The sequence below is a fragment of the Mycteria americana genome, chromosome 21 (assembly GCF_035582795.1).
Source record: "Mycteria americana isolate JAX WOST 10 ecotype Jacksonville Zoo and Gardens chromosome 21, USCA_MyAme_1.0, whole genome shotgun sequence".
In the NCBI taxonomy this organism is placed as follows: Eukaryota; Metazoa; Chordata; class Aves; order Ciconiiformes; family Ciconiidae; genus Mycteria; species Mycteria americana.
Genome location: NC_134385.1, coordinates 60,615 through 85,893, shown reverse-complemented (window position 1 = coordinate 85,893; position 25,279 = coordinate 60,615). Strand labels below are relative to the sequence as shown.

General features: G+C 51.3%; 2 long non-coding RNA genes across 4 annotated transcripts; both read left to right on the top strand.

The window, feature by feature from the left end:
• The first annotated feature begins 6,219 nt into the window (after window positions 1-6,219).
• On the top strand, window positions 6,220-21,513 carry LOC142419505 (uncharacterized). Of its 2 annotated transcripts, none has more exons than XR_012778570.1 (3): window positions 6,220-6,392; window positions 7,126-7,454; window positions 21,387-21,513. It is a non-coding gene; the product is annotated as an uncharacterized LOC142419505 (long non-coding RNA). The 2 variants fall into 2 exon arrangements; XR_012778569.1 differs by lacking the exon at window positions 21,387-21,513 and adding an exon at window positions 12,575-12,701 and having other exon boundaries at window positions 6,226-6,392.
• LOC142419458 (uncharacterized) lies at window positions 14,092-20,027 on the top strand. Of its 2 annotated transcripts, XR_012778557.1 has the most exons (6): window positions 14,092-14,267; window positions 14,639-14,779; window positions 15,820-16,376; window positions 18,887-19,088; window positions 19,363-19,485; window positions 19,875-20,027. It is a non-coding gene; the product is annotated as an uncharacterized LOC142419458 (long non-coding RNA). The 2 variants fall into 2 exon arrangements; XR_012778556.1 differs by lacking the exon at window positions 19,875-20,027 and having other exon boundaries at window positions 14,093-14,267; window positions 19,363-19,588.
• Window positions 21,514-25,279: the final 3,766 nt, after the last annotated feature.

Sequence of the window (25,279 nt, the reverse complement as noted above, 5' to 3'; positions counted from 1 at the left end):
TCCGCCAGGTTAGCACAACACCTCGGTTCATAAACAGAAAAATCATACATAGTCATCAGATTTCCTGAAAAGGGCAGTTTTATGGTGATGAGTTCCCAGAATTCATTTACATAGTCTGAGCACGCGCAGTAAAATTAGGGTTAGGGTCTCTTCACCCTCCCAGTGGTCTTCCGTAGTCTTCCTAACGTTGTCCACTAGTTGAACTTTGGGCTTCCTTTGTCCATAGATAGCCATGGAGTTAGCTCATTGGTCCTTCGGCCTCGGAATGTTACAAGGGGGTCGATTTAAGCTAGTTCTTTGGTGCTTATCTTCAGCACAAAGGTCCCGAGTTCCTGTTATCAGTGATTTAATTAGGAAGCCTAACAAGCTTGCTCAAGGCCTGCTTAGTCCTATTGGGTAAGAAGTCACAGAAAATGTCCCACCATCAACTCTGCTCAGCAGGTAACCACAACTATCTTTGCAGGGGAAGAGAACAAAAGAGAACAAGGATGCCAGTGAAACTAAAAAAATGCAAGTCTATGTCTTAGTCAGGGATTGTCAGGGATTTAACCCTTTCATTACTTTTATCTTATTTTCTTTTTTTATTTTTTCCTATTTCCTGTATCCTGTTGCTTTTAAAATTTTCATTCTGTGTCTGTTTTTGTCAAGATGTCTCTCCCTGTTTAATTGTTTCCTGTCTGCCCTGTACCCCGCTGCTTTTAAATTTTCTTTCCTTGTCTATCTTCATCCACTTTGCTGTCCTCATTTTTTAATTCATTCTAGTCTGTCCTGTACCCAGTTGCCTTTAAAATTTTATTTCTATATCTCCATCTATTTAGGTTTTTTGCTATTTCTTAATGTTTTCTCTCTTAGTGTCTTTCGAATTGGAAAAAACTTTTAAATTTTTGTTTCTATGTTCACTTTTATGTATTCTTTCCTTCTCTATTGTTTATTTTTTTCCTATCTGTACTGTATATTTTGACTTTTAATTTTTTTCTGTCTACTTTTACCCAGATGTCCAACCCTATTTTTTTATTATTGCCAGACTTTCCTGTGTCATGTTGCTTTTGAATTTTTTTCTGTATCTACTTGTATCCAGTTCACTGTATTTTCTATTTCATGCTAGTCCGTGCCATACCCTGTCGCTTTTTAAATTTTGTTTCTGTGTCTTTGTTTATTTAGCTTGCTGTCCCTATATTTTTTTCTTCCTTTAAGGCCTTTGTTTGTCAATTTTTTCTATGCCTACTTTTATCTAGTTTGCTATCCCTATTTTTAATTTTTCCTCCTCTGCCTTGTACCCTTTTGCTTTTTGCATTTTCTTTCTATGTTGACTTTCATCGAGCTGTCTGTCCCTGTTTTTTAAATTCTGTCTGTCTTGTCACATACCCTGTTGCTTCTTAAATTTTCTTTGTCTTTTTTTTTTTTTCTCTTCTCTCCATTCATCCAGAGGCTGTAGAGGGTCTCCTTGGCATGCTGTTATTTCTGAAGCGTAATTTGTACCCCTCTCGGTTTGTAAGAACATCTCCTCCCTCTTCCTCAGAGCAGTCTTTTTGTCCTCTCCTCCATCTCGCTTGCCTCCAGCGGGTCAGTGTCTCCCTCGTGACATCCGTGCTCTGTTCAAATCCCCTCCCGAGTTCCTTTGTGCCCTCAAGCCTCCTTCTGCCTCTCTGGCCATCTCGGCACCCCTCTGTTTCTGTCACAACGCTTCCTGCGAGCGCCCTTGCGTTCCGTGGCCATCCTTTAGTTCTGCAGCAGGCTTTGTATCTTTCTTATTCAGAGACAACTCTTCCTCAGGCTTTCATTTTCCCTCAGAGCACTTTTACCTTTGCTCCGCCGTGTCAGATGCCTCTGTTCGGTCCCCGGTCCCCTGAGGACATCTCTACTCTGTTCAGATCCCCTCCCGAGTACCTCATTGTGTCAGCAATCCTTTGTTTGTCTCTTTGTCCACGTTTCCCCTGCCCCCCGGAGCCCCTCGTTCCTGTTATGATGCCTCCCGAGACTGTCCTCGCGCCCCACGGCACCCTTTGAGCTCTGCAGCCCTCTTTGTGTCTCTCTCTTATTCGGACAGAGCCCCTCCTCAGGCTTTCGTTGTGCCCCACAGCTCCCTTACCTTATTTGCTGCTGTCTAGGATGTCTCCGTTTGGTTGCTCATCCCCTGAGGACGTTGCTGGGACACCCTCTTGAGTTTTGCATTGCGTGCCAGAGCCTCTGTCTGTCTGTGTGTGTCTGTCTGTCTGTCTCTCTCTCTCTCAGCACCCTTCCTCTGCTGTCACCATGCCTCCTGAGGTCGTCCTCGTGCCCCACGGCCCTCTGTGGCTCTGTAGCGCAATGTGCACCCTTCTTGCTCCCAAGAACCATTCCTGATGACGTCTTTCACCTCCAGAACACTCATGTTGTCCCCTATGCTAGCTAGGACACCTCTGTTCAGTCCCTGGTCCCCTGAGGACATCTGTAGTCTGTTCAAATCCCCTCTGGACTCTTTCATTGTGTCCTCGAGCCTTCTTTTGTCTGTCCCTCTCAGAACCCCTCTGCTACTGTCACGATGCCTTCCGAGCAGCACACTTAGCTCCGTAAGCCCCCTTTGGACTCGCTTTGTTGCAATCACACCTCTCCTAAGATCTCTGTTCCCAAAAAAGTGTTCTTGTTCTTTTCTGTGCCATCTAGGATGCCTGCCGAGCTCCAGGGACGAGGCCGAGCTCCAGGGACGAGGCCGAGCTCCAGGGACGAGGCCGCAGCTTGGCCGCTCTGCCCCACAACTCCGCCTCCTGGCTGCTCGGCCCTGCAGTTCGGCCGCTCAGCCTCAGCCCTCGCACACACACGCGCACAAAAACAGAGAACCTTTCACTCAAAAAAATACCTAGAGATGGAGTTAATGAGAAGACAGGAGACTCTGCTGATCTGGCACAGGGCATGGCCAGACGATCCTACTGACCAGCAACTTATTTGCATGCCACCAGCCCTTTTTATCCCCTTGCCCCTCTATTTTCCGATGCTCGTTCCTCCCCAAACTCCTCTGATGGCTCCCCTTCCCCACCTTTGGTTCCTCCAGCAAACATACCATAGTACATCCTGTGCAGTCCCCATGTGCGTCCCATATCCTTAGTCAGCAATCTTTCTCAGTCTGTATGGTGATCTGGAAAGCCACTCCTGTCTACTCGTTGTGATGAGTGTCACCCCATACCATGGGGCTGATGGCTCTGCGGGGACAGCTCTGGGAGGAGCCGGGGCAGGGAATCTGTTTCTCTGGCTGGGTCACTGGGGTGCCTTACCTGGCACAGTGCCTCTGTGTGACTTGGAGTTTATGGAGACAAGCTTTTTATCACATAACCTAGCAGGGAACCACAGTTAAAGCTTTGGAAAAATGCTCTAAAACTAGAATTGTCCAATGACCTTAGTAGTTTGATTCATTTGTAGGATAAGCCTATCAGAGGCATCAACTTGAAGACAGCGGCCTGGCCCATTTTGTTGATTTCAGTCATGTTGTTTGAAGGAAGAATGTACAGAAAGGGCCGAGGAGGTGTGACCAGAAGAAAGGAAAGAGCAAGCAAGTTTTGAGAGAGGGGAAGAACCTAAGTGCTGTGAGTGACTGAAGGTGCTAAGGGTAAGCGATTTTTGGGTTAGGTATGCACATATGAAGGTCTGGGTGGGAATAGCGCACAAACAGTAGTAAAATACAGTAATGGAACCCAAGATTGCTCCTCATTCTGGGTGTCCTGGTTTCAGCTGAGACAGAGTTAATTTTCTTTATAGTGGCTGGTCTTGGATTTGTGCTGAAAACAGCGTTGATAATACAGAGATGTTTTAGTTGTTGCTGCACTAGTCAAGGACTTTTCAGCTTCCCACGCTCTGCCAGGTGCAGAAGAAGCTGGGAGGGGACACAGCCAGGATAGTTGATCCCAACTGACCAAAGGGCTATTCCATACCATATGATGTCATGCTCCGTATATAAAGCTGGGGAAGAAGAAGGAAGGGGGGAACATTCGGAGCGATGGCATTTGTCTTCCCAAGTAACCGTTACACGTGATGGAGCCCTGCTTTCCTGGAGATGGCTGAACACCTGCCTGCCCATGGCAAGGAGTGAATGAATTCCTTGCTTTGCTTGTGCGCACGGCTTTTGCTTTACCTATTAAACTGTCTTTATCTCAATCCTTGAGTTTTCTTACTTTTACTCTTCCGATTCTCTCCCCCATCCCACTGCGGGGGGAGTGAGTGAGCGGCTGCATGGTGCTTAGTTGCTGGCTGGGGCTAAACCATGACACTGGGCCTGTGCATGCGCCCTTGCTCTTGCAGATGCAGACACTCTGGAGCTGCGGGGAGGCAGGCACACAAGCCTGCCTGGAAGCAGGCCTTGGGCACAGGGTCCCTAGGCTGAGTCGGTGCCAGTTAGTGGGGGGAGAACCCTGTGTGTTGGGCAGGTGAGGGGCGAGTGAGGCCGAAGCATGGCAAGGGCTGGTTTGGGCTGTTTGGTCTGGGGCAAGCATGGACAGAGGGGACAGAGAGGAGGATCTGAAGGAATACAGGTTGTGAGCTCTTCATTCCCAACAAGGTCACTGAGGGGGCAACCACATACAGTACCCAAGGTACGGGTGAAGGTCTGGGGCCAGCACAAATGGTGCCGAGAGAGGGAGTTTCCATAGGGTCTGGTGGTGGCTGCAGGCCACTTCCCATCAGCCACACGGAGCCCCACGGCATGCTGCACAGCCCTTTTGGTGTGCACCAATTTGTATTCGGCTGTGCCCTGGAGCCCTCTGAACTCCTGAATTCATATTTTAGGTTCCCCCCACGTCCTTCTGTGTGTCCCAAGGCCCTGTGTTTGTCATACAGGATGCCACAATGCTTCCTGTTTAGCTTTCCTCCCATCCCAGAGTTTTGCCAGTGCTTTTATGGTGTGCTCTCGGGTCAACTGTTTTCCTCTCTGTGGGGCCCAGGCCCCCCCCTTCACCCTTCTGTGCCCCCGGAGTCCTATGTTTTCCTTGTCACCTGCTGATGGCTTCTTCCCACCCCACCATTGCACTCCAGAGCTCTCCCTTTGTTCTCATCCCCTTTTCTCTTCCCGTGCAGCCCAGGACTCTCCCTTTAGCTTTTGGCAAGCTGCCCTCAGGAGCTGGGGCACACCACAGCTGTCCCCAGTGGGGCCGAGGGCAATAGCCTATGTTCTCTGTGGGATGCAGCTCTGGGCCCAGGGCCTGGGGCTGACAAGCCTCTGGAGTGGCCAGCAGGGCCGATGGCTATGGTGCCTGTGTCCCCCGGGCTGCAGCTGGGGGCTGGGGGCTGCTGAGCTGGGCTACTGCCATGAGTGCGGTGTTCACATCACCCCATGAGGGTAGGTCCAGGACAACACAGCCAGTGCTGAGCAATACATGCTGGGACCAAGACTGAGGCTGCAAGCACAGAACAGGTGAATGGGGCTGGGGGGGGGTGGGGGTGTGTCCCTGTGACTGGGAACATCCCAGGGAAGGTGACACAAAGTGGGAGGTGAGGCTGGGGCAACAGCGACCGGGTCCAGGAAGACCCGCACTCGGGCCAAGGAGCGGAGGGTGCGGCGCTGGGGTCATGGGTGGCCCAGAAGCCGAGGGGATGGGGGAAAGCTGATGCACCGGGGCAGCAGGGAGGCCGCACATGGACATGCGGGGCTGCCTGAGCGCTGGGGCTCACCGGGGGGTAGGGGTAGTGCTGGGGAAGCACCTGGGTCGGGTCGGGGCCCTGCAAAAGGGTGGTCCGGATGAAAGTCCCGACACAAAGCCCCCCTCCCCCGGTGTGTGTGGGGGGTGGGTGGGTGGTGGAGCGCTTCCAGGTCGTGCGGAGGCGTCGGCAGTGCAGGAGGGGTGCGGGGCAGCTGGGGAAGCATCGGACCCGAAGCGGAGCCAGTGGTGGTGCTGGGAATCCCGGCCCTGCGAGCCGGCCTCCGCAGGCACAGCGGGGTCCCGCGGGTGCTGGTGAGGGGAGGAGGGCGTACGGGACGGTGTCCCCATAGGGTTAAATCCCACAGAAGACAGAAGGCAGCAGCCCGCAGGATGCTGGGAGCTGTAGTCCTGGCGTAACCAGCTTGTGGTGGAGCACGTTGGTCGCAGGGCATGCCGGGAGATGTAGTCTATTGGCAGGGAGCTTCCAGACAGCCCCGCTGGTCTGTGCAGCACGCCGGGGTGCGTACTCGCCCCGTGCTGGCCTCCAGGTACTTGCCGGGGCCGGCAGCCGTCTGCGGGGGGGGAACGGCCTCGGGCACGTGGCGCAGTGGGGCGCGCGCCCGCGCTCACTGCTGCCCTCTGGCGGAGGAAACACGGTACTGCAGGTCCGGCACCGCGCATTTGCGGTGGGGTGCCGCCGTGCTCACCGCTGCTGCTGTCCGCCGGTAACAGCAAGGCGATGCTGCGGTGCCTGCGAAGCGCCGCCGCTGTGCTCGTTGCTGCCTCCCGGTAAGGAAACGCCGCCGCCGCCGCCCCACGGGCGCGCTGCCGGCGGGCGCGAGGCGCGGAACTGCAGCGCCGGTGCCGCCCCTGGGCCCGCGCCACCTGTCGGGTGCTCGCTGCTGCTGGTGCCGCGGCACGGCCGTAGCGCGGTGCTGCCGCCTGGCGTTCGGGCGACGGCCCCGGCCCCTCCGGCGCGCCGTTGGCGGCTGGCACATGCGCGGTACCCGGGAGCGGCATGGCGGCGCGCCGGGCGCGGGTCTCGACGGCGGCGGCGGGTGTCCTGGGGCACCGGTAAGGCGAGCGAGCCCCTTTGGCGGGCGCGGGGGTGTCTTCTGGCCGCTGGCCGCGGAACAGGAAGCCTCCATCTGCCCGCTGCGGCAGGCTGCCGGTGTGCTGGAGGCGAGCTGGGTCAGGGCAGCCCCAGGGAGTTGCCCGAGAGCTGACAGAAGGGAAGAGGGGAAGAGGGCGGACACCCCCCCAGGCGCCGGGCGCCTCCGCACTTCCAGAGCTTCCCCTGAGCCTCCCCCGGCCCCGCTTGCCCCCCCACCCCGCGCAGCTGCCCCCAGCTCCAGCCCCTCCCCTGAAGCCTGTCCCATAGCCCCAGGTCGCCCCCAAGCCCTGTCGTGCCAGTGGCAAGCTGGCCTTCCGTGCGTCGCCAGAAGCCCCGGCGGAAGGAGAGGCTTCAGCCAGGGGTGATCTGCGGTAATAACGGTGGCTGCTGCTTCTTTCCCTCTCCCAGAGGCTGCGCTGAGGACTCGGTTGTCCCTTCCTCCCCTGGGGCTGCCGGTGACGGCACCCGCCTCAGGCTTGCGTGGGTTGTCTCTGCCTTGCCTCGCTCTCTTTGCGGCGTGGGGGCGAAAAGGGATGGGCGGAGCGCTTGCTGGCTGTGGACAGGAGCTGCCGCGGCTGAAGCTGGAGAGGCCAGAGAAGGGTAAAGAAGAAGAAATCGAAGGCCGGCTGGCCGGCAGCTTCCTCCCGCTGCAGGCAAGAGAGAGCCTGCCTCTCCGGGTGAGGAAGGATCCCTCCTCGTAGTCCGCAGCAGGCCAGGCCGCCAGCGTGCACCGCAGGGTCTGTATGCATAACCCAAAGCGTGGTCTTGCTCCCTGTCCCTGTCTGACAATCTGTGTCCTACTCCTTGTCCTTCTTTTTCCCCTCTCTCTATTGTCCCCCATCCTTCTTCCTGTCTGTCTTTTTTCTCTTTCTATCCTTCTGCCCCAACGCTTCTTTCTCCACCTCTGTCCTGCTCCCTGCCCCTTGCTTCCTCTCACTGACCCTCTGTCCTGTCTCTGTTTTTTCCTTTCTCTCCTTCTCTGTCCTGCTCCCTGGCCCTTCCTCTGCCTCTGTCCTCTAGCCCATTGTTGTTGTTTTTATTTTTCCTTCTTGGTCTCTTTGTACAAATCTGACCCTTTCTTTATTTCCCAATCCCTTTGTCCTGTTCCCTGTCATTTTTCTCTCTCTGTCTGTATGTCCTGCGCCCTGTCACCGTCATGTTCCTCTGTTCTTCTTCCTCTCCTTTTTTTCCCCATCTCTCTATCCCTCTGTCCTGCTTGCTGACCCTGCATTTTCTTGCTCCATCTCTCTGCAGGGCTCCTCTTGTTTTTGATTTCTCTACCTCTCTGACCTTTTCTTTCAGCCTTTCATTCTCTGGCAGCACCTCAGTCTTCTCCCTTGTCTTACTTTTCTCTTTCCAGTCCTCTGTCCTGCTCCCCATCCCTGTATTAAATAGGGGTGGGTGCAGGCTCTGTTCTCTTGGGACTGGCCTTTGACACGGTCTCCCACAGCATTCTCCTGGAGAAACTGGCTGCTCATGGCTTGGACGGGCGTACTCTTCGCTGGGTAAAGAACTGGCTGGACGGCCGGGCCCAAAGAGTGGTGGTGAATGGAGTTTACTCCGGTTGGCGGCCGGTCCCAAGCGGTGTTCCCCAGGGCTCGGTGTTGGGGCCAGTTCTGTTTAATATCTTTATCAATGATCTGGACGAAGGGATAGAGTGTACTCTCAGTGAGTTTGCAGACGACACCAAGTTGTGTGGGAGTGTTGATCTGCTGGAGGGTAGGCAGGCTCTGCAGAGGGACCTGGACAGGCTGGATCGATGGGCCGAGGTCAATTGTATGAGGTTTAACAAGGCCAAGTGCAAGGTCCTGCACTTGGGCCACAGCAACCCCATGCAACGCTACAGGCTTGGGGAAGAGTGGCTGGAAAGCTGCCTGGCAGAGAAGGACCCGGGGGTGTTGGTTGACAGCCGCCTGAATACGAGCCAGCAGTGTGCCCAGGCGGCCAAGAAAGCCAATGGCATCCTGGCTTGTATCAAAAATAGCGTGGCCAGCAGGACTAGGGAAGTGATTGTGCCCCTGTACTCGGCACTGGTGAGGCCGCACCTCGAATACTGTGTTCAGTTTTGGGCCCCTCCCTACAAGAGAGACATTGAGGTACTGGAGCGTGTGCAGAGAAGGGCAACGAAGCTGGTGAAGGGTCTGGAGCGGAAGTCTTATGAGGAGCGGCTGAGGGAGCTGGGACTGTTTAGCCTGGAGAAAAGGAGGCTGAGGGGAGACCTTATCGCTCTCTTCAACTACCTGAAAGGAGGTTGTAGAGAGGTGGGGGTCAGTCTCTTCTCCCAGGTAACAAGTGATAGGACGAGAGGAAATGGCCTCAAGTTGCGCCAGGGGAGGTTTAGACTGGATATTAGGAAATTTTTCTTCACCGAGAGGGTTATCAAGCATTGGAACAGGCTGCCCAGGGCAGTGGTTGAGTCGCCATCCCTGGAGGTATTTAAAGGACGTTTGGATGAGGTGCTTAGGGATATGGTATAGTGGTGGTCTTGGTAGTGTTAGGTTAACGGTTGGACTCGATGATCTTAAAGGTCTTTTCCAACCTATATGATTCTGTGATTCTGTGATTCTGTGGTGGGGGAAAAAGCAGCCCTGGGCCGAGCACTGTCCTGGGGTTCATCGGGGGGTTTTGGGGCCAAGCCTGTGTGTGAGCGGGGGGAGGAGGGGCAGCCCCATCTGGCTCTCAGGTGCTGCTTGTTGGGGCTGGGCAGCCTCTGTCGCTCCCAGGGGGCTCCTGTGGTGCCGGTGGCCAGAGTGGCGGGGAAGGGCCGTGGCTGCGGCCGGCGGGGGTTCCTGGAGGTGGCTGTGCCCGGCTTCCCACGGGGGTGCTTCGGGCTGGGGGGTTTGGGGTCCGGGCCTGGCACCCCAAACCAGTGCCAGAGATACAAAGCTGGAAACAGCCGTAATAAAGTGATGCCCTGCCTGTGCTGGTGCGGCCCTGCAGAGGTGTGGGGCCGGGCCCTTTGCAGTGCCCACACGCTCCCCAAAACTGCATGTGTGGCCCTGGGGGTGCAGGGCTGTGGGGTGGCTTTGCTCCCTCCACCCCACAGCATCACGCACGGGGACTGCAAAGGGGTCGGAAAGCAGAGAGGGTGAGCTGGTTTTGGGCCTGAAAATGGAGAGCAGGGCTTGTGTTCCCGGGGCTTGAAAAGAGGCTCACGTGGCTGATTTAGGGGCTCAGAAACAGCTTGAGTTGTGTGTTTTCAGGACCTGAGAGAGGGGACCAAGTTGTATGGTTTTGGGCTGAGGAGCAGAGGTGAAGTGCTGCATTTTTGGGACTTGAGAACAGGCTCAGCAGGTGGGTTTGTGGATTCAGAAATGAGAGCTGGTTTGGGGGCCCAAAGCAGAAGCCAGTTTGGCTGTTTGTGCAGGGGGGTGGGAGGGCACTGGGGGCTGCGGGGGAAAGCAGAGGGTGGGCAGGGTGCACGGACCCTCCCTGGAGGTGGGGGTCTGGTCGCATCGGACCCCAGAGTTCGGGAGGCCGGCATGCCCCAGGCCAGACTCAAGGTCTGAGGTGATCTCTGGGCGGGAAGGGTGCTTTTCAGACTCCGCACGCCCTCTTGGAGCCCAGCTCTTCTTTGTATGCTGCTTAGAATAGTTCTTAAGTACTTAATCGTACAAACTAATTAATCAGTATTTACACAGCGTACAGCTGTGATGTTTAATAGTAATATTCAAGTTCTGACAGCGACTGATTTCCGACCTTGTCAAAAGCCCAGGCTGTTGCAAATAGCTGGAGCTTGTAAGGAGAAGGAGCTGAAATCAAGCAGAGCTGGAGCTTCAGTTAGCCAGAACTGTAGCAAGGAGGAGCTGGAAGGAGATGGGGTGTCCGCTGTCTGGAGCGTGCGTTAACCAGAGGCAAGGTTACCTGTGGCTGTAATGACGGGAGCTGCCATGACCTGGAGCGCCTGTTCGCTGGAGCATCCGTCAGCTGGACTGCGCTCCCAGCAGGGCTGCAGAGCGGCCGGGCGCAGGCAGGGCTGTCCCCAGCAAGCGGCTCTGAGCAGCAGGGAGGCGAGCGGCCCTTCTGCCAGCGGGGAGCCTGGCCTCTTCCCTCGCGGATTAAATCCACACCCTGCACCTCTCCCTGCATGGAGGGTGTCTCCCGGTCCCCTTCCTGAGGGTGGAAGCGAGGTGGGGGTGCCCCGGCTCTCCTGGGGCAGCTCCGCTGCGAGGGGGCGCGGGCAAGGCAGCAGCACAAGGCAGCGGTGTCTCCCTGGTACCTGGCAAAGGGGAGAGGAGCTGGTCAGTTGGAGCTCGTGGGGTGCACGGCCTGGCCCCGCAGGGCCCCTCTGGCAGAACCCTCCCCTGTGCTTTCCCCGTTGGCTGGGTGTGACAAACAGGATCATTTTTTGCCTCCTCTTTTCCCAGTGTCACCTTCTGCGTCACGTGAAGAAAAGCCTGTGTGGTGGATCCCGCTTGCTGCTCAGGTAATGGCGCGTTTGGGGCTGGGGGAGCGGGGAGAAACCTTTGCAAGTTCAGGGACGCTACAGATACTCCACATGAAACCCAGAGAAAAGGCAAAGCTGCTGCCAGTGCAGAAAAGCTGATGAAAACTTGCAGTTAACAGAGCATGCCTCGTTCCTGAATTGGTCCCTTGGTAGTTACAAATGTTTTCCTTTCGGGTAAAAGAACGAACTTTCATCTGTGATAAATGAAGAGCTGCCTGTTACCTTTTTCAGGGTCAAGTGTTTCTTTTCTGTTTGTTCAGACTAATTTTATGGGCAAGTTGGAAAGAGCCTTTTATTTTTATATGCACAACTACCTTTTTAGTAATCTATGGTGTCAGTATAGTTAATTTTTGAGCACCTGGATGCCAGTAGAAATATAATGAATGAAATGTGATGGAAACTGACATTTCAACTTGATTTTTATTAAATTCTTTTTTTCATTAGAGTGTTGATGGCAGGTTGTGCTGTGGGTCAATCCACATTCTGTTCCGTGGAGCCTTCGGTGTAGGACTTTTACGTAAAAAAAAAAAGTTTGTCCTTCCAAAAAAGGGCTAGTCATTCATAGGATTGAGGTGTAGACTTGGAGAGTCTCTTAAGTACATGATCAGAATGACAGTGTTGCTGCTCTTTGCCTTCACTTTCGTTAATTTCCCCACTGCTCCATCGTGATTGGGAGCCCTGAATCATCATTTTTTTTCTCCCTCTAACACATTTTGGTTTTTTTCCTCCAAGGAGATGCTACATTTAAAAGTGAATTGGTGTCCTGGTTTTGTCTGGGATAGAGTTAATTTTCTTCCTAGTAGGTGGTATAGTGCTGTGTTTTGGATTTTAGTATGAGAATAATGTTGATAACACAGTGATGTTTTAGTTGTTGCTAAGAAATGCTTACACTGGTCAAGGACTTTTGAGCTTCCCATGCTCTGCCGGGTGCACTAGAAACTGCGAGGGGACACAGCCAAAAGAGTTGATGGAAACTGGCCCAAGGGCTATTCCATACCATATGGTGTCATGCTCAGTATAGAAACTGGGGGGGAGTTGGCCAGGGGATAGGGATCGCTGCTGGGGGACCGGCTGGGCATCGGTCGGTGGGTGGCAAGGGGTTGTATCACTTGTTTTTTCCTGGGTTTTGTTCCTCTCTTGCTCTCTTGTTGTTTTCCTTCTCATGATAATTCATTCTTCTTCTTATTTTGTTCCAATTATTAAACTCTTCTTATCTCAGCCCACGAGTTTTCTTACTTTTGCTCCTTGGATTCTTTCCCCCATCCCACCGGGGGGGAGGGTGAGCGAGCTGCTGGGTGGTACTTAATTGCCGACTGGGGCTAAACCACAACAATTAGTTTCCTCCCAAACGTGTCAGTCAATACACTTGAGTGATGATTATTAAAACCACAGAAATGGCACCTGTCACAGATCTGGACTACTTCTGAACATGTATTCATCACACGCAAATGTCATTGGGCTACAGATCATCTGCACTTCACGCTTTGACAAGACAGTGTGCTGAGACAGGGATGAGCTCTGAAAGAAAAAAGATACAAGGTCATGGGGTTTTTGGTTTGTCTTTTGTAGGGGGCGTGTGTGTGTGGTTTAAAAAGAAGAGTGCAATGTTGAGTGGTGGCAGCCTGCAGAGCTCTCTTGCTGCGTGAACTCTCCTTTTCTTCTCTTTCACTCCTCTTTCATGGCTGTAATTGTAATTTGGACAATTGTAGAAGAGCAGTTAAGTTACTTGCCAGTGTAGATGTGCTGGTAATCCCAGGAAGGTAAAGTGCTTGAAGCAGTAGTGAGTAACTTGGCCGCAAGTGGAATTTCCGAAGGAAGAACAACGGGAAGCAAATAGCAAGTTACTAAACAATTTGCGTGGGTCAAACACATGGAAGTTTTATTGCCAAATGCTGTTGGGCGATATGTTCCAAGTGGCTATTTTTGGTAAACATGAATTTTCAGGAAGTTCCGGGTTGTGCGTGGCAAAACGTGTCCCTCTGTTTAAGTATGCCGCTATGTAAATGTCCAGCGGCAGGGCTGTTGTTCCCTGCTGTCAATACTGCCGCAGTGGCGCTGCGATATTTAGACCCAACAGAGGGCTTTAGGAAGGGAGGGAGAATGCCTGTTTTCTGTGAAGGCTATGAACGCTGACCCTTTTCTCTGCTGCTTTCCTGTGCGCGCGATGAAGCGGTTTTCTTTTTCTCCCTTGTTCCCGGTCTAAATAGTTCTGAAGCTGTTGCTGCTGTGGGATTGCAAGTGGTGTTTCTAGGTTTTTGTGGGGTTCTAGTTACGGATCACTTCTACTGTGACGAAGTGTCAAGATATGGTTTTCAGCGTAAAGCTTCAGAAACTACATCCACTGAAATCAGCGTAGGTGAAACTGATCTTGCACGTGCAGCTGTGCTCGCAGGGATGCTCAGTGGCTCCTCATCAAAACAGCAAGGGGTGTGTGGCCATCCGGAGGGTTGTGCTCTGGGTCTGAGGGCGTGCCGTATTTTTGCTGTTGGAAGACGGACTAGAGCGCGTGGCTGTTAAATGTAAGGACAGTCAAAAGCTGGGAGGGACCCTAAGCAGGTTTGGTGGCACAACTGCAGTTTGAGAAGGACTGGACCGTTTGGAGAAACGGCCTGCAAAAAATCATTCCTTTTTTGCAAGGAGGCAGTTCACAAGGACAGATGGGTTGCTGTGCTCTTTAACAAAAATGCTCAACTTGGGACGTATAGGGTGAGGAAGTCTTGGCTATATGTAGGCTTTGGAAAATGTACGTAGGTATCTGTGTCTGTCACTTGCATGTACCTATGAAAGTGGTTCTAGTGAAACCAAAGCTGCCCATGAGTCAAAAAAAGGCACAGTTGTCTAAAAACTGCAAAAGCTCTAGCGGCCTGTGTCATCAACTGTACCAAAGATGAATGCAAAACACTTTTTCCTCCACTCAGTTGTAGTCTTCACCAACCTTCACAAAAAAAGGAAGCTTTAGATTCCTACCCAGCTTTATGCTAAAGGTTTTTTTTTCCTCTCTTGGCAGAATGTCAGCTGCCACCATTTTGCCGTGGTCGCCCTTTCTTCTGCCACAAAAGTACAAGACAGATGGAAAGGATCCGTAACGGTCTGCAAATACACGGTATGTCTATGATGTGTGTCTGCGTTTTTCCTAAGGTACTTGTAGTGTGGACTTTAAAGTTAACGTGAAGAATGTGCCAACTCTCCTTCTATAGTTTTTCTATGAAGTATTTCAACACAAATACTACAAATAGAATAAGGTGTGTTCTGGAGCATGCCTATGCAAAGCTGACTTCCCTCTGTTTATTTTCTCTTCCTGAAAGCGTAATCTTCTGTTTCTGTGCGCTTACTATTAAATGATACTGTGAAAATAATTTTGTACTAAAAGAGGAAAGAAACTGTTGAGATCAGCTGTTTGGAAGAAACAGCCTTTGTTTTCATGGTAAAAGCTTTCTGCTTTTTCGGTCAGTAAGTTTTTTAAATATCTTCTAGCAGTACTTGAAAAACCTTACTGCGATACTAGCATCTGTACTAAAAGCCGTCAAGGTCAAAGAAGAGACGTGGACAAAACGGGACAAATGGGTGTCGCTTCTGCGTGTTTTCCAGGCTTTCCCAAGAAGCATTAGCAGCCTTGTAAGTACCGACAGTGAGTCCTGATGTGGTTTTGGTGAGTTACTGCTTCAATAATGTCCTTTTTCCTGAAGCTACAGTGTGTAATTTTTGACTTCAGTTGGAAAGAGATTTTCTCGACTGGAAATCCTTCTCATTCAAAGAAGTTGCATTCGATGAACTTCCCATCAGAGCAGATGTATGTGCCAGTAGAAATCATCAGCAACAAGACTTTCTACTCTCTTCTAAAAAAAAAAAAAAAAGTCAATTTCCTTCCAAGGACCCAAGCCCAGCACATCTTCCAAAAGTTGATGGCATCGCTGGTCTTTGGTTCTCAGTTGTAACAGCTGAGATATCATAAAAAGGCGTTCCTCTGCATGCTTCAGTACAGCCAAAAGCATTAGCAAATCTGCCAGTCCCTTTTGGTAGCCTGACATATTGCAGCACTGGGGATTTGACCCATCCCCCCCCCCCCCCCCCCCGAAACCATCTGAGACCATCTGAGGGATCTCTTATCTCACTGACTTTTCTATCATAACTGAAACTTTAAACAGAAGTTAAAATTGTGTCATTTACAAAGTGACTGGCACTGTTTAAACTGTAACTGCCCAATAGCTGTGGCATACAACTTATGAGGTGTATTTCAGCAGTTAGGTATTTGCTCTCCATGTTTAAAGAGAGAGGCAACTGAATGTTATGGGGTTTTCCCCAATATTTTGACAGAGTGCTCTGCAGTACTTTATTTCTGCCTCTCTTTCCATGGCGTGTTTCCCTGGCACTTCAGTAGCGTCTCTCTTGGGCAGCGCGGCTGGGCAGATGTCCCTCCTAGTTACATAACCCCCCCCGTCACATTATAACCGTGTATTTTGGGGATAGATGATTTAATGGTATCCCAGCTGTGCAAGTTAAATGAATGCAAAAGGAAACTCAAATGCTTTTATAGTGTAAGTATTGCTGTTGGATGTATATAAACATATGCCCACCTTTTTAGCGTAGAGTGAGTTACTGAGATTTATTCTTTATTTTCCATGTTACTCTTTAAAGTTTTTACACTTCACTTTCAGCTTTCTTGACCGAGCAAGCAAGACGTGCAGCACCAGCGCGAGGGCTGTAGCCGTTGTGGTGGATCTGTAAGCGTAGATTCTGATGATGGTACAACCTTGTCCTGCAGCCTCACAGGGTTATCTCTCTGCAGCAGTGCTGGAAGGAAGGGATGAGACATTTTCCAAGAGCAGCAAGAACGTTCACTTTTAGGTGAAGAAGGTGTTGAAAATCCTATCACTTGGTCTTAATACTGATTTGAAGCGTTCCAGTCACTGTAGCTGTTAAAGCACGCGCTGTATCTCGAGCCAACCTGTTTCCCTAGAATCCTCCTTTAGCTCAACTACTCTCCTATCCCTTATTCTGACTGAATCCCTGTACTTTCTGCTGTGCTGTTTTTTTCATGTGCTGAAATGGAATTTGGGATTTTTGTTTTTCAGCTGTCTTGCTGTAAGCGTCTGGTGGTGCTCCCTAGATCCCCCCGCCCAGGTTTCCCTGCTGGTTGTTAAGCATGCTGAGGGTTGGGGGCCAGCCCTGTGCCTGGAGGCTCCTGGCTCTGTCTCCATTGGCTGCCCCGCAGGTGTGGCAGCGAGGGCTGTCTGGTGGGGAGAGCCCGGGGCGAAGAGGGACCGGGGCCGTTTGTTGCCCTGGGGAGCCCGTCCCAGCGTGGGAACGGAGGGGGAAGATGGCGGAGCAGAGGCTGAGCAAGAGACGTGGCACCGTCCTCGGGCACACTCCCCTACGCCATGGGGTGGCTGCCAGCCTGCGGGACAGGGGCTGGGGGGGCTGCAAGCGTTTGGGGGGCAGCCTCCCCCTTTATTTTTCTAGCGGAGCTCCCCTTTTTTGGTGGGGCATGTACATATGTAAATGGCATTATTAAAGTAAGGAGCTAGCAGTTGGGGCAGTTTCCCTTGTTTTGTTTCTCTTTTGGGTGTGAATAACAAAGGGGGAGGCTCGGGAGTGATGATGTCATTTGGGGCACCCCAATGTCACTGGGGGGGGACGATGATGATGTGGCAGAGGAGCAGGTTGAGTGGGGGGATGGGGAGGTCACGGGGCAGTTCACCCCCCCCCCCCCCCCCCGAAAGGGGAGTGACAGCCCCAAAATGCCTGAAAATTCGTGGGGGAGGTATTAAATAATGAAAAACTGTAAATATGGGTGTGAGGCTGAGAAGTTGAGAAAAATCTCTCATTTTTATATATATATTGAAAAATTTTATTTACATATATGTAAAAAGATTTTAAAAGAAACCCCTCTGTCTAGTCTATTATATAAACGATTTTAGAATATGAAAAAATCTAAACAGAGATATATAGGGTTATAAAATACAAAAAGAACTCATATATATGAATTAAAAAAAGGAGTTTAAAATGCATAAAAAGTTGATGTATATGAAGAAATTTTAAATGGAAACAAGACAGGCAAGAGCTATCCACAGTTGCAGTACCGACCTTTGTGCACCGGGCGGCAGCAGCGAACACGTGAAAATGTGCCACTGCGCATGCGTCGCCCCTCTGCTGCAGTACCGGCTTTTGTCCACCGGGGAGGCAGTAGCGAGCACAAAAAAAAGCGCCACCGCGTATGCACAGCCCACCCGCTGCAGTACCGACTTTTGTCCACCGGGCGGCAGCAGCGAGCACTTGAAAATGTGCTACTGCGCATGCGCGTCTCCGCAGCCGCAGTACCGACTTTTGTCCACAAGGCGGCAGACCGAGCATAAAAAGATGCACCACTGCGCATGCGCGGCCCCCTTTGCAGTACACACTTTTGTCCAGAGGGCGGCAGCAGCGAGCACCTGAAAGTGCACCACCGCGCATGCGCGGCTCCCCAGCTGCAGTACCGACTTTGTTCCACTGAGCGGCAGCAGCGAGCACTTGAAAATGCATCATCGCGCATGCGCGGCTCCCCAGCTGCAGTACCGACTTTTGCCCACCGGGCGGCAGCAACGAGCACTTGAAAAATGCACCATTGCGCATGCGCGGATCCCCAGCTGCAGTACCGACTTTTGCCCACCGGGCGGCAGCAGCGAGCACTTGAAAAATGCGCCATCGCGCATGCGCGGCTCCCCAGCTGCAGTACCGACTTTTGCCCACCCGGCGGCAGCAGCGAGCACTTGAAAAATGCACCATCGCGCATGCGCGGCTCCCCAGCTGCAGTACTGACGTTTGGTCGTCTGGTGGGTCGAAAGCCGGAACTGCAGCTCGGCACCGCGCATGTGTGTGCGCGCACAAGCGTTTCTGTAATCCCGGAGGGAAGTCCTTGCATCCGTCTGTGCTCTCACACGCTGTCAGTCATCAGCAAGTAAAAATTCTGGGCTTGGCTTTGGCATTGTCCTGTAAGGGAAAGCACTGGGTCTGGATGTCAGTTGCTTATTTGCTGTAGAACAGTCGTGTTTTTCAGCAATCATTCCAAATAGAACTGGTTGAGTGGGGCAGGGCAGAGTAAGGGTCTTTGCAGGGACCTGGGAAGTAAAGTCATGACCGTAGAAAACAGCATTTAAAGCATTTGCTGTACAAAAGGTTCCTCTGTACCCACTACATCAGTTGCTTATTAGCAGTGACTGATGTTTGTAAGAGTACCGTGTGGAAGTGTGAACATTCATTAGTGCACTAAAACTGCTTTGATTCTGGGTAGAAAGCAGAGGAACTACAAAACAACATCCCCCCCCCCTCTTTTTTTTGTAAACATACTTTGTTTGCAGGGCCTTAGCTTTCTATTGCCAGACTGGCAAAGCTTCCCAAGCTCTGTTCCCCCATAGTCACCAGAAGTCTCCGGTAGTTGCCAGGAAGATGAGTTAGTTTTGGGCTTCTAGCCCTCCATTCCGCCATTATTTTAGTCAGATCCTGAATTCTGCTCAGTTAGAGACTCCCAAGAATTGCTTAAAATTTGCATTTGGAAGTCATGCTTCAAACAATGAATTTTCAACAAAGTTTTTTTTTACACTAGTCAATGAACTCCTGTAATACTGGAGCAAAATGACATTTTTAGTGGTTGTTGAATCTCAGAGTGATAACATAGGCATCCCTGTTTGAGCCCTTACCGCAACCATTGCAATGTTTGTTTACACACTGCTTGGTTCTTTTGCAAAGGTGTGTAGCTGTGGGAGGTGCGTTATTCCGAAGGTGCTACAGCGCTGATGCTCTGGATGTTGGCAGTAATGGGCAAAGCGGAAGGCTCTGTGGCTAGGGGAGAATGGCATGGACATGTTACTGCTCTCTCTGTTGCACCAGAATTTCGACGGCTGGGTTGGCCTGCTAAACTGATGAAACTACTGGAAGAAATTTCAGAAAAGTGAGTACTCTACTTATCTTTATCTTTTAAAGTAAACTTTCTGCAGAGACCTGTCCATGGCTTAGATATTTGATTTGCGTGAAACAGACCCAGAATTTTGCTTTAAGTAGTGTTCTGATTCGCTGAAATTCCCCGTAGGTAGAGAGCAAGAATTACAAATGTTGCTTGGTGGTTGAAGTTCTCAGGGTTTCTGTGAAAGCTAACTTGCCAGAATGAGTAGGAAGCAGCCTGAATTCCAACAGAGATACTGTATAAAAGGTCCTTTTCTTGACAGGAAAAGAGCTTCACGAAACGTCGGCACTGTTTGCCGTAGGGCCTCCGACATACTTGTTCAGTCATCGTGGGCTTTGTGCGATTCCCGCAGGCACAATCTTGAACAAATTTTGTTCGGCAGCCAGTATCTTAGCTTACTTTCTATCTCGCGCTTGGTTGCTTGTGCCTGCTAAAAACTTAATTTAGCGTCAAATGAACCCACAGGAAAATGGCCTCAACTTGTGCTGGTAGGGCAAGCCCGCTGTAGTTGATAAAATCGGAAAATAGCATGATGTTCTGAAAAATTTGCCTTGCAAGGACAGGGCCTGTCTTCTGGTAGGCAACTGAATTCTGTGACTGATTCCACTGCTCCACCCTGGCACTTGAAGGAGGCAGTCCCTAAGCCAATGCAATCTAAAATGGGGGTTGTTTGGGTTTTTTTAATCATTTCTTAGGGATATGAGGCTTGTGTGGGTGTTTAGCTTGTCCTGTTCTTTCTGTTCCTAATTCTGAACCCACTGACTGGCGTCAAAGAACGGTCGTGTTGTAGTCTAACAGCGTTGTCTACCAGAGGCTGGTGGAATGCCAGGGCTTACGTAAAGCTAATAAGGAGGATGCAGGCTGGAAAGCGGAACGTCTGAACAAGAATTACTGTCCTTGGGAGAGAAGCACATCCTGAAGAAATAAGTAAGCGAATTAAAATGTTTTGGGAACCATCTGAAACAACTAGTAGGAGCGTGATAAGAAGCACCCTCCCGCAAACTATCCTCATTATAATACTAAAAGTCACACTCCTCGAGCTGGAGACCCCGGCCCGAGCAGAGACCCCCTCACCTCTGAGCGTGCGCAGCATATTAAAGTAGCACTGTAGCTTTAAGTTGAAATAAGAGTAATGCAGACTAATAGAAAACTGCTTTGTGTGATTACTTATGCTTATGCATATGCATAACTAGACTGTATAAATACTGTACTTGTATGACCGAACTTTGTGCTAGCTTTGTGGAGCTACCACCTAGTACCTATCTCTGCGCAGACATGAAATAAAAATACCTCTGCCCTGTGTGTATATCGGCGTCTTGCCCACCGGGTAAGCGGCCTCACACTTGTGGGGTAATAGTGTGACAAAAATTAAATTAGCAGTCGGGACTGCCGCACGAGCGCACTATACCGTGCTCGCCGCTGTATGGGGCCGTGCACCCTCCGGCGTATTCTCGGTGGCGGTACATGCGCTGTGCCCAGGAGCAGCATGGCAGTGCTCTGGTCGCAGGCCCCAGCGGCGGATGAGGGCCGGGGCCACCGGTGAGGTGAGCGAGCCCCTTTGGTGGGTGCAGGGCTGTCTCCTGGCTGCCTGGGGGTGGCGGGATGGGCAGCTTCCAAGCTTCCAGCACCTCCCCTGAAGCCTGTCCCGTAGCCCCAGGCCGCCCCCAAGCCCTGTTGGGAAGGCAGCCAGGTGGCCCTCGAATGCGCTGGACTATACCTTAATGTGGGTGCCGTTAGCAGCGGTGTGGGGAAGGGGCAGCGTCTCCAGAAGCCTCTGCAGAAGGAGAGGCTTCAGCCAGGAGCGATCTGCAGTAATAACGGTGGCTGCTGCTGCTTCTTTCCCTCACCCAGAGGCTGCGCTGAGTACTCGGTTGTCCCTCCTCTGGGGATGTCGGTGACGGCACCCGCCTCAGGCTTGCGTGGGTTTTCTGTGCCTGGCCTCACTCTCCTCGCGGTGTGGGGGCGAAAAGGGACGGGCGGAGCGCTTGCTGGCTGTGGACAGGAGCTGCCGCGGCTGAAGCTGGAGACGCCAGAGAAGGGTAAAGAAGAAGAAATCAAAGTCCGGCCGGCAGCTTCCTCCCACTGCAGGCAAGAGAGATCCTGCCTCTCTGGGTGAGGAAGATCCCTCCTCATAGTCCGCAGCAGGCCAGGCCGCCAGCGTGCACCGCAGGGTCTGTATGCATAACCCAAGGCGCGGTATGGCCGCGTAGCGCACGAACGAGCGAGGCTACGTGTCTAGGAAGCCTTGTCTTATAAGAGCTGTAAGACACTCATGTGTTTTCTTAGGCGGAGGACAGCCAAGCAACCGGAGTTATAGAAGAGGAAGGGAGGAGGGAAAAGAAAGAAGTGCCTGAACTGGCAAATTCTTCCGGCAGCGCTGAGAGCAAGACCTGTGGCGAGTCCTGGGCCCTTGGGGCCCTGTCTCCCCTCTTGTGCACCCCTGCCTCTCCCCTGGCCCCTTCTCTTTCCCACGCTGCAACAAATTTTTTTTTTGCTTCCCTGTATGTCTCCTCTTCTCTCTATTCTTGCGTCCTGCTCCCTCTCCCTCTTTTTTTTTCCCCCATCCCCTTGTCTCTGTCCTGCACCCATCGCTGTTTTTTCCTTTTCCATCTTTTTGTTGTGATTTGCATCTATCTCTCTTTTCCTCACAATTGCTCTGGCCTGTTCTCTGGTGTTCTCTTCCTCTCTGCTCCTGTATGTGCCGCTCTGTGTCCCTGCCTTCCTAGCTCTCTCTTTCCTTCTCTTTCTGTCTCTATCTCTTTGTCTTGCTCACCGTCACTGGTTTGTTTCATTCTGTATCTCACGGTCCCTGTCCTCCTTCCTGTTAATCTCTGACTCTCTCTGACCCTTTGTGCTGCTCCCTGGCCCTTTTTTTTTTTCCCCCCACCTCTTCTGGTTTTTCTTATGCCATTGCTTATGGCAATCCTAGAGCCTAAAAGCATGAGTGCTTCTTGATTTGATTTGGGGTGGGCGTGAGGGTATGTTTTTTTTTCCTTGCTGTATTGGTGTGATAACTATATCATAGAGGAGAGGATGGTTTATTCCTTTTTCTGCCGTCGGTGGAGTTGAAACCTAAATCTGCGAGTCTGTGGTCTTTGGCCAGTTTTCCTAATATTATAGGTGTGAGAGCGCTTGGGGCCTTTGGTCAGGAGACTGCGTTATTTACGACAAGTATGTGTTAGCAAAAGTGTGCAACATTGCTTGTGGAGAGAAAGAACCAAGTGCAGCCCAGCTCCAGAATTTGCTCTGTGTAGCCAGAAAATGGCTGGCTTAATCTTGCTCAAATCTTGGATTACTTGTTGGTCATTGCCAGTGGTTGCTTTTATTCTTAGGAGAAAATTGCCAAAGACTGGTGAAAAATGGCTTTCCCAAGTGTTTGGAGGAGATGAAAGAACCCGAAACTACTAATTCGGATAAACCCATAAGTATGTGAGGCTGTATGAAGCTCTCGGCTGTAACCAGCCAGTAGCTTCCATTGATATGGGGCAATCCCAAGCACAAATACAGGCTGGGTGGAGAATGGATTGAGAGCAGCCCTGAGGAGAAGGGCTTGGGGGTGTTGGTTGATGAGAAGCTCAACATGACCCAGCAACGTGCGCTCGCAGCCCAGAAAGCCAACCGTCTCCTGGGCCGCATCAAAAGAAGCGTGACCAGCAGTCGAGGGAGGTGATTCTCCCCCTCTGCTCCGCTCTCGGGAGACCCCACCTGAAGTACTGTGTAAAGCTCTGGGGCCCCCAACTTAAGAAGGACATGGGCCTGTTGGAGCGAGTCCAGAGGAGGGCCACGAAGATGATCAGAGGGCTGGAGCACCTCTCCTATGAAGACAGGCTGAGAGAGTTGGGGTTGTTCAGCCTGGAGAAGAGAAGGCTCCGGGGAGACCTTATAGCAGCCTTCCAGTACCTGCAGGGGCTCTACAAGCAAGCTGGAGAGGGGCTCTTTACAAGGGCATGTAGTGACAGGACATGGGGTAATGGCTTTAAACTGAAAGAGGGTAGATTTAGATTAGATGTAAGGAAGACGTTCTTAACTATGAGGGTGGTGAGGCACTGGAACAAGTTGCCCAGAGAAGTTGTGGATGCCCCATCCGTGAAGTGTTCAAGGCCAGGCTGGATGGGGCTTTGAGCAACCTGGTCTGGTGGAAGGTGTCTCTGCCCATGGCAGGGGGGTTGGAACTAGATGATCTTTAAGGTGCCTTCCAACCCAAACCATTCTGTGATTCTATGATAATTTTAACTATTAAAAAACATGTCTTTTTTCTCTGTGCACAAAACATTGATGCTATTTGCTGAACTAGCTTGCTAATTAGTTAATTGTTTGAGTAGCACTTGCCTGACTCCCTTTTCCTAGAGGGATGATCTGTCCTTTCTTGGAAGCAAGAGAATGTCCCAGTCTCTGATGCTTTTGCTGATTTTTCTGCTTAACTTGCGGTAAGTCAGTTCAACTTGGACAAGTACCTCTTGAGCCTTACCTGGTACTGTGTGTAGGTGTTGTCAGCAGTGAGGGCAGGGGAAGGGCAAAATTTGGCAGAATATTGACCTGTTTACTCCTCCATACAAAAGGAAGCATTTTTGCAAGTTTTACAAGTGAATTGTGAAGTTGACTGTGATGACACCCCAGAGGAGGCTCTAGCCAACGCACACATCAGCAAAGCATAAGTCCTGGGCAACTTGATTCCTACCCCCAAAAAACCCCAACCAATCAAACAAAAAACCCCCACTAAGCTGCTTGTTTTGTGCAGGACACTAATTTTGAGTACTTCCCCCCTCTGTTTGGTATGTGATAGTTAGGACCACTGACAGCAAAGGTTTGTCTCCAGCTTCTGAGCAAACCTTCCCCACTTCCCCCTCCCTGCCCTCTCTGCAGTTGAATTCTGCCAGCTCCTGTGGGCAGGGGCATCCTCCTGTGAAGTCTGGAGCTGGAGAAAGGGCTCTTGCCCAACCTTTCTCCAGCTCAGTGCCCAGCTGTGGCTCCCCAGTTAATGGTTTAGGTGGGCCTGGCAGTGATGGGGTGGGGTGGTGGGGAAGAGGAGGCTGGCTGCAGCACTCTCTCTTTGGAGGGCTCATTGGTGAGCTAAACAGCTGCTCCTGAGCTGGTACCTAACAGCTTGTGTATCAAGTGGTGTTCTTCTCTGGTTCCCAGTCGACAAAGACTTTGGTAGGGTTTTTCTTTGTGTGCCTTTTGGCTGAGGGCAAGGACTCCACTGATGAGAGGGGGCTGAGAGTTTTTGAACACAGGAGATATCCTCAGTGGAGGCTATTCTATTGTTTTCTTGAGCCGGGGTTAGTTTTGCCTTGTCTTCTGTCTCTCTTGCTATTCCCCTGTCACTTCTACAATACGTTCCCAACTGTACCTGCTATGGGCCCTGTGCTCTCCCCAAGGTGTTGATATTGTACCTGCACATGAGGATTTGACAAGGAGTTGTTGGAGTGACAAAAAGTGCTGATAAGTCAAAGCTGCAGTGAGAAAAGTAATTGTTCAGAGACCTTGTGTCTCAAGCCACCCATAAGCACTGTAACTGACTGCATGGACAGTTACATAGCAGCTGTCTCAACTATTTTAATGACGGGGGTGGGGGGAATATGTTCAGGAGGGGTTTTGTTTGGGTTAAAGCTTTGCTTTCTCTGTTTTTCACCTAGTTGAAAGCATCTACAGTACTGCTGCCAAAGGAATGCTAGCAAGAGCCAGCCTGGCTGGGAGGGCCCCTTGCCTTGAAACCATGAATCACTGCTGATCGCTTCTCAACTTGTTAGACCTGAGGATAAAGGTCTGTTTATCAAATAAAAATAGTAGCCAACGGGAGGATCACTGAGGTGATGACTTCTTGGGCACCATCTGAGGGATTGTCATTGGATTTTGCTTCAGAAATTAAGTTCTTGAAGCAAGGCACCTGGCCTCTTAAAAATTCAGTGTGGTCCCTGGCAGACATCTCCTTGCATCGGTGGGGTGTTGACTTCCCCCCTCAGAGTACTTGTGTGAGTAGGCTCACTGACAGCTCTACACAAGCGGACCGATGGGCTAGTGGCCTGATGGAAGTCAGGATTTGGTTGTATTTGAGAACTGTTTTGTTGTTGTAATTGGCTAGACTTGTTTGGAGATACTGTATGTTCTTGATGAAGAAGCATTAGAGTGATGCTTAGGAGGTATGCGCTTAAATGAAGACTTAAATGAAATTATCTTGT